Source organism: Microtus oregoni, unplaced genomic scaffold (genome assembly GCF_018167655.1).
Source record: "Microtus oregoni isolate MIOR12 unplaced genomic scaffold, Mior012 000000F_ref0000247, whole genome shotgun sequence".
Taxonomy (NCBI): domain Eukaryota; kingdom Metazoa; phylum Chordata; class Mammalia; order Rodentia; family Cricetidae; genus Microtus; species Microtus oregoni.
The window spans coordinates 70,900,984-70,909,950 of record NW_024543059.1 but is presented as its reverse complement, the minus strand read 5'-3'; positions in this window follow the sequence as shown (position 1 = coordinate 70,909,950).

Below are 8,967 nucleotides of genomic sequence, written 5' to 3'. Positions count from 1 at the left end.
ACATTCTTTTACATTTAAAGGGGGATATGATATAGGTATGAATATTTTGCATTAGTATAGATTTTGCTTTATTGATAGAGATTTAAGGTCAATTTTGTTATATGTATAAGTGTTTCTGATTTTGATTAAGGTATTGTGATTGTGTAGTTCATTTAAATATGTACTGTATAATTAAGAAATATAGGTTGTTAATGGATAATCATCGATAATAGTAAAGATTATAGTCATGTTAGTTAGATTTTCTAGATATATAGAGATATATTTTAGATAGACATTCTTCATGTCTTTCAAAGATTACAGAATAGGACATTTAATGTTTTAATAACTGAGGACTTTTCATGACAATGAGACACTCTGCTCCTGGCAGCACCAATGTACTTCAAGAGGAAGATGGGCATCGAAGAGGCACCTTATGGAGTTTGATAGCCATTTGGGCAAGAAACTGCTCTTGCCTGGACTATTGCATAAACTGGAAACAGAGAACCCGCAGAGAGAGGACTACTGAACTTGCCTAAGGTGAGATGATCTTTCGGGGTTCCTGATTCATGAAAGAGTCTGCGAGACATTCTGCAGGACACAACAGATAGTGACTGAACTGACTTTGAATTTTCCTGCTTTATGGAAATGTCTGCTGGATACCATGGGCCTGAAGGCTGAAGATGGATGCCCCAACGGTACAAAAGAACTTTGGGTGACTGTCCAGGCAGCGAGATGTCTTTGTCATTTCTAGAGTTTGAAGTTTCTTAGTTCTTGTTTACTTAGGTAATATTATATCTTTCTGGAGTCTTTGATGGAGTTAAGAATAGTTAGTTATAGTTATAGTTTTCCTTAGTTATGATAAAGATTATTGTAACTTTTACTTGATAACTGTTTTGTTATATGTAATTTTGCTATGTTAAAGCCTTTTTTTTTGTTTAAACCGAAAAAGGGGAAATGATGGAGGAAGGTCATTGGCTAATAAAGGCACTGCCCTGGCCCATTTTATTGGTTAGAGGATAGGTGGGAGGAGTAGACAGAACAAAACGCTGGGAGGAAGAGGAAGTGAGGTCAGAGACTCCACAGCTCTCTCGGGAGCAGACGCCTCAGAGAGAGACGCCATGCCCCGCTCCCGGGATGAAGCTCCGACCCAGGATGGACTAGGCTAGAATCTTCCCGGTAAGACCGGTTCTCACAGATTATTAGAGATGGGTTGATCGGGATAACAGAATTAGCCTGTAAGTGCTAGAGCTAAAGGGCCAAGCGGTGTCTAAAAGAATACAGTGTCTGTGTAATTATTTCGGGGCATAAGCTAGCTGAGCAGGCAGCCGGGGTGCTGGGGACGCAGCCCCGCTGCCCTTATTACTTCAGGGTGGGGTGCAGAGGGATAAGGCAGAGAACATGGAGGACTGTGACAGATCAAGGTGCAAAATAAGAAAAATACAGAGACAAAGAGATAGAAGTAGAGATGAGCCGTCTCAGAAGAGAAAGGTTTTGAGACGGTCCCTGGTGAGCAGGACTAAATGCAGGAAGGATGGGAACCTGGACTTCACTTTCCTTCCTTGAGCCACCTCTCTACTGAACTTCCTGCTAGTGCTTTGGCTCCTGACTCAATGGTAGTTCACATGGATTAATAACTTTGCCTGGAATTTCTGCATCTCTAATTATGTTCCTGTTTGCTGACGTGGCTCTTCACACTCCTATTCTAAACTCACTGTTTCTGGTCTTCTTTACTTTTGTTTCTATCCCATCAGGATAGATGGAGATCCAAAAATTGTGTTTCTTTCATACCGTGTCCAATAGACCTATGCAATCAGAATACAGATGAGGAAAAAGAGCCTGAGAGTTGGTGGTCATCAATATTATTTCAAAAAATTAAAAAAAATCTTTCCAGTGTACAGAAGCACTATTCCATAGCATGTTTGTATGTGACATGTATTGTGATTCATATGTGAGTGAGTACAGGCATGTACCTCCCTCCCGTGCTACCCATATAGTCCTAAGACAACTTTGAAGAGTGTTTTCTCCTCCCATCATGCTGAAGCAGGGTCCCTTGGTTGCTATGCTATTTATCCCAGACTATCTGGCCTTCAACTTCTGGCCAAGTCTCCTATTTCGACCTCCTTTTTTAACCACAGGAACACTGAGGTTATAGATTTGTTCTACCACATCTGTCCTCTTTTTTCCCTTATTGAAAATAGATTATTTTCTCATACAGTATATCCTGATTGTAGTTTCCCCTTCCTCTACTCCTCCCATTTCCTCCACACTTCCTCTCCTCTCTGGATGCACTCCCTTTCTCTGTCTCTCTCAGGGATCCACTTGTTCTCATAGCCAGACTCCTGGCTGATATCAATAATATATATACAGATGATCTGGTACAGACACATGTAGGCTCTGTGCTTGCTGCTTTAGTATCTGAGAGTTCATATATGCTTTACTTAGTTGATTCATAGGACTTTGTTTTTCTAGTGTCCTCTATGCCCCCCTGACACAGTTTTTTAGCTTCTTGTTTCACAGAATTCCCTGGGCTCTGAGGTAAGGGATTTGATGGAGACCTCCAATTTAGACTTTGTTTTTGCATAATGTCTGCCTGTGGATCTCTGCATCTATTCCCATCGGCTGCCAACTAAAGATCCTCTGATGATGATTGGATAAGGCCTGGGCCTATGAGTAAACCGGAATATCTTTAGGAATCATTTTGTTGATTTTTGTTAGACCAGTCACATTTGGTTTTACTCTAGGTCTTTAGGCTAGCTATTCTCTGGTTCTTGGTTACCTAAGAAGTGTCAGATATAAGTTCCTTCTCATAGAGTGGAATTTAAATCATATATTGGTCAGATACTCACATAAGTTCTGTACCACCATTAGGGACCAAACTCAGGCCATCAGTGTCTTCATCTACTAAGTCATCCTGCAAGCCGATCAACACTGTCCTTGTGAAAACGGACTCTTTTCACAAAAATTAAAATAATATATTTGATAAGTTAATAATCCAACCAGAGTCTTTTCATTTCATAAGACTAATTTAGAAGAGATTTGAAGAATATCAAATATGAAGATGAAGTTTGCATGCCTTATTTGGAATATGTAGACCAAGAGTTCACGGAAATTTTGTCATTACATGTCTTGCTTATCTCTGTTCAGAATGTGATAAGTAATTCCCATGTAGTTCATCTGACAGGGCAGGAAAAAAAGCAGCATGTGAGCATGTGATCATTGGTGATGTAGATTATGTATAAATTATGAAGGTTCCGATGACCAAGATGCTAGTCACATGCAGTGGACAGTCAACAGACTACAGACATTTATTGAGTTCTTATTTTTCTCTGAGTCTTGAGTGTTGACAAGAATACAAGGTCCCTACCTTCAATAAATGTCCACTTTCAGAACTGAGAAGACAAAATCGAATACAAAACTAAACGCAGAAATCATTACAGTTGCTGTTTTCAGTGCATGTTGCTTTTATCTGTCTTCTAAATTTGTTTTTCTCCCAAATTTCTTTGAATGCTGAATATTTTCATATTCACCACACTGAAAGTTTTCCACGATTTTAAACCTTGGTTCATAATTGGACTTTAGTTAGATATTAATCACTTAATAGTTAAACTCTACTATTTCTTGATTTAGGTGTAACCAAGTCAGAGGCCTGAGATTTATTTGACTAAGGAGCATCTCTGCCTCCAATTTGAATGAGCCTCTTCCATCTACCCTTTACCTAGAATGATCTTAAAGGTTAAAAGACTCAACCCCATTCATCATTTTTCAAAAGCTACTCATCAACCAAGATTATGGTATTAATACTTTAGTGAGGGTCTCTAGTTTTCATTCATTTCATCAGTTCCTTTCCACCATTCTTCATTTTTCCCTAGCCCTGCTGCACTGGAAATACTAAAAATTTACTCAGGATATAGAATTTAGGCATCCACTAGACTTGGTTTCATGCCAGGCTCTGAGATCTTCCAGTTGCAGTAAGTCATCCAGACCTACATTTTTTTTTTTGGCTTGGGTTATATTTTGTCCTCCCCAAGGAGGATATGGTATTACCTAATTTATTTAACTTTCACAAGGAGCATATAAGAGATGTGTGTCAGCTTAATAGTTAAGAACTTTGTATATTGGCTTTAACACATAGCATGCTAGATGTTAGCCATTATAATTACTTAGTGCCTAGCATAACCTATCTCTTATATTTGCCTAGGTATACATAAAATAAACTTCAATTATTTATTTAAAAGCAAGCAAAGAGGGCTAGAGAGATGGCTTAGTGGTTAACAGCACTGACTGGTTCCAGAGGACCCAGGTTTGATTCCCAGCCCCCACACAATGACTCACAACTGTGTGTAATTTCAATCCTAGGGTAGCTGATACCCTTTTCTGGGCTCCATAAACAGCAGATACCCATGTAGTGCATAGACACAGACATAGACAAAACATCTATAGAAATAAAAAAGCAAATGCTTTAAATATAGCACATATATAACCTTCTGTAACTAATTTCTTTTGACTTATAAGACCTAGTTCTTCTGAATTTCTTAGAAAAGAATTTAATCTTAGACACACTGTATTATGCTTATATAACTTGTGGTAAATACAATTTTCTTAAACTTCCAGTTGTCTTATTTGTATGATCAGGGCAAAAGGACTTATCTTGTAAGTTTTTCACAAATTTAAAATCTACAGTTACTGATAAAATATTTTCTTCCAATACACAAAGGTGTTGTCATTTCCATTTTTCTTCACTATTTCATTAATTTTGTGCTTCAATATTAATAGTCATAGAATTTAGTCTGTATCAAAAACAGAGTTAACAAAACAACTGAGTTGGGTTAAATTTACAAAGAGAAAAGGTTTATGTAGCTCACAGTTTTTGGAGGCTACAAGTCCAAACAGCATTATGGAGACTCATTGAGAAATTTATTCGAGCTGCATCATTTGATGGTGTTACTGAGATGAGCACTCGCTTGAGAGGAGAAATCATACGCATATTTCTAAATGAGAAAGAGCAAGGAAGCTTGTATCTCTTCTTCTAAAGACTAACACTAGCTCATAGTAAGACTCTGTCTCTTAAAGGGTTGCTACCTCTCAGCATCATCTTATTGAAGAGCATATGCCCCTTATAGCCGGATCAGGGGATTTCACATCCGAATCATAGCAGGACTGTTCCTTCCAAATGGCACATTCATTGTTGGCCTCATTAAGCCATTCTTGGATGCTCCTATCATAAACACTAATTACTTAACTATTCCCTGTATATTGATTTTGGAAACAGGAATATCATTGTCTGAAACTGACAGAAATTAAGCACAAAACACGTCTTGTCTTTATTCATCAAATCAACAAGGTATGTAAAATGGAGTCCAGGCGGTAGGCAGAGAGGACATCTTGAAAAAGGATATAAATTCTCTCAAGTGATAGGAGAGTTTCCTAGTAATGAAAATGGGTGAAAACCTACATAGTAGCCGGGCGGTGGTGGCGCACGCCTTTAATCCCAGCACTCGGTAGGCAGAGGCAGGCAGATCTCTGTGAGTTCAAGGCCAGCCTGGTCTACAAGAGCTAGTTCCAGGACAGGAACCAAAAGCTATGGAGAAACCCTATCTCAAAAAATCCAAAACAAAACAAAACCCTATATAGTAACTACATAGTAATGAGCAGGAAAAAAATTAAAATATGTAGTTTAACATCATGAAGTTTTGTTCTGTAAAATTGAACACAATATACATTGACATTTACCTATAAATAATAGTTGACATAATTAAGTAATACAGAATCCTCTCCTAGTACTTCCGTATATCATTTTCAGTTCTATCATCCTACAGTCTTGCAAATGCATCCTTAATAAAATTATCCTGACAAATCCCAAATCTGTGCACAATCATGTGACTTGAACAATGTTATCTGAATGAGCGTATCAGATGAAAAGAATTGATATTAGTGTCTTGGTAGATTTTAATAATTGTTAGAGTGCTTACATGCTCTTCTCAGCTTTCGTAATAGCAGCTAATGATTGGTCTCAGACTCATTTCCATTTGCCTTTCTGTCCCTAAGCACAGTCGCCCTAAAAAGCTCTTGTTCTTTGGGTTTGGAAAATTACATCGAAGTGTTTCTTTCATTGATAATCATGAGATATTTCAGCTTCTGCACCAGATATTAAGGTGTGTTCTTAATAACCTGGCAGATTTAGAAGCACTATATTAGTGACTGAATGCTTTAAAATTGCTCTTTAATCTACAACCCTATGAAAGTTTTACATTTCCCCTCAAAAATTTTTGCCAACCATTTGGACCAGGCTGAATGATTTCTTCAATGAGGTGACTCATCGTTTTCTGTTTTGCACACACATACTCCAGAAAGAGAAGAATCCCCAAGAATAGTGACCCTTGCACCCAGACTGAAGCTCAGGCAAATAAACCGTAAACTCGGTAACTGAGCTTCTTTATGCTGGGTTGCCTGTGGCTATCTAAGAGTAAGCTGCATATGGTCAGAAGAGGAAAATCCCAAGGAGAGGGAGACCCTGACAGCCAATCAAATCATTGTGAACTGGAATAGCTCTGAGAAACTAGGAGAGAGAAAATGCCATAAAAATGCATCAAGTTAATTTCACGCTTTCCCACCTTCAACTTTTGCACAAATTAAATTTAATGCTCTTCAGCCTGAGTGGTCTGCATGCAAAATGGTATCACATGGTTGGGACTGATGGAGATAAAGGGGCTTAGCATTACTTAAAAAATGGTAAGAAAATGTTCTGTGATTATGAGTAATTTCATAGTAATTAAAACACACCCCCACCTCTCCTTAAATGTACTGAAAGCTTGCATTAAATTTAATTAAAAATTAAAATTAGAACAGTTACTTTGTTTCTACTAAATACCAAGTTAAGGTGACCAACTAGCTCAGCATCATGGTTTTAATACCCACACAGAAATGAAGAGTTTTATTGTGTAGCCTCTAGATCTCTCTCTTGTTTTAATGGTTTAGAAACCAAATATGGTCTTTTCGGTGACCGTATTATATAAATGTTAGGATAAAACCAAAATGCCTTGCCTTTCTTCTTATAGTCTTGCTCTGCATTTTACCTTTGACCTTCCAGGGATCCACGAAGAAGGCTCTTTTTCTTCTGGAATGAAGAGCTGAAACAAATTCTAAAAACTAGAAAGGTAACAGTGGGTTGGTACAAAGAGTCAGTCTTTGTCAATGTAAGACACAGTTTACAATTCCTTCTGCTCATAATACTCCTGTAATACTCACTTCTAGTCTACTTTGTAATGTGGTTATATTTTGGGGTCTGCAGCATGGAAGTCTCTACCTGGTGGCTCCAAGGAAGAATGTGTTTCTCTGGTGCCCCCTGTGCGACCCACCGACCTTTTGAGAATAAGGAATGCTGTAGAAAACAATGCTGCATGTTTGTACTGCATGCTTCATTGGGTGTGACTTAATTTGATTTAACATTTCAGAAGATGCAAAAGGACCAGGGAATCTCGTCTTATTTTGTTTCACTGGCAGACAAGACACAAGGACATTGGAGATGCACTGGACTGTCGTAGTTAACTGCTACCCGCCAACCCCACCAGCAAAAATGACTCTTGCAAAAGGGAGAACACAGACAAGCCCATAGATTACACTATGGGAAGGTAGAAAGAGTTTATCAAATTCAAATTAAACTGAGTCTTATTTCTTGGATAATGCCTGGAGATTCCTTAATCATTGTTCTTCACCCTAGCATATCTGAAAAGTATAGCACAAGTGGCAAAGATTCCATCCATCTCTTCAGTAGTAATTACAGTGAATATGTAGACTCTTGCCTTGGGCTATCTCAGCTTTTGCAGAATTTTTTCCTCTAGTCAAAATAAAATATTTTCTTGTCCCTGGATATCAATTTTTTTCTTTCTTCTAAACATCTCTTTAAAACCTTGAAATCAAAGAAATGCCTATGCTTCTCTTTTATGGGATCCAACTACACTCTTCTGAACCCCTTGGACTCTAGGAGCCCCCCTTCCCATTTCTATTCTATTCTTTCCCTGTTCTCACCTCCAGCTCAAGGATGGATGACCTCTAACATTGGAGTTGCTTCATTGCCTCTGTGAACATTTTACATCTACTCCAGGTGTGTGTGTGTTTTTCCCTAAAGTACCGGAAATCCTTTCATCTGTGTTTGTCTAACTGCACCATGGTATCAGCTCACATTTGTTTTTCACGGTGGATTGTGATGCGCTTATCAGTATGACTGTGTCTTTGTTAACTCTGTATCCCTTATGTCCTACCTAGTACCTTGGCATCCAAGTGTTTGATAAATGAAAGAATCAAGATCAGGATAAAAGTGGGCCAGTAGAGTGCAACATAAGAGAAAGAGAGTGATCACATGAAAGGCTGTCAGCTGTCCTACTGTTCCACTGCACTTCCCCTGGGGCAGATAGTTGACACTGTATCAACATGGACAACATGAGGTAACTTTGAACCAAAGTTGGAACTGGTCAACATGATTCCCTAAGCAAGCAGACTCATTGATCTCATTGACTCGGGATAAGCAATGGTGGTTTTCTTGTACTTGTGTGATAAATGACCAGTGAATTTTGGAAATTGTAGGTGTCCTTGTGATGTCCTAATACACCGAAAATAGTTATAATTGTAAGTTATAATTTGTGACCTATTCACTAAGCCAGATGTCAACTATGGAAGGCATTTGTTTATATTATTGCCCAACAAATTGAGAGCCTTGCATCACTTTCACAATTTTATATATGAAGGGATAGAAAAAATATATCTCAGAATAGTTCATGCAACTGCAAAGTGTTAGAATGATGTAAACTGATTACATTAGTTCAATCCAACACCTGCTCTTGCCAGAGGATCATCCTCAACATTTCCTACCACACCTGAAGAAAGTGGATTTCCTCTGATGTGTGAACAAAAAAGGTCCCAGATAATTATGAGAGCCTCTTAAGTCTTGGGGTTTACTTTTCACTTTTTGTCAGAAGGACTTCAGGATGTCCA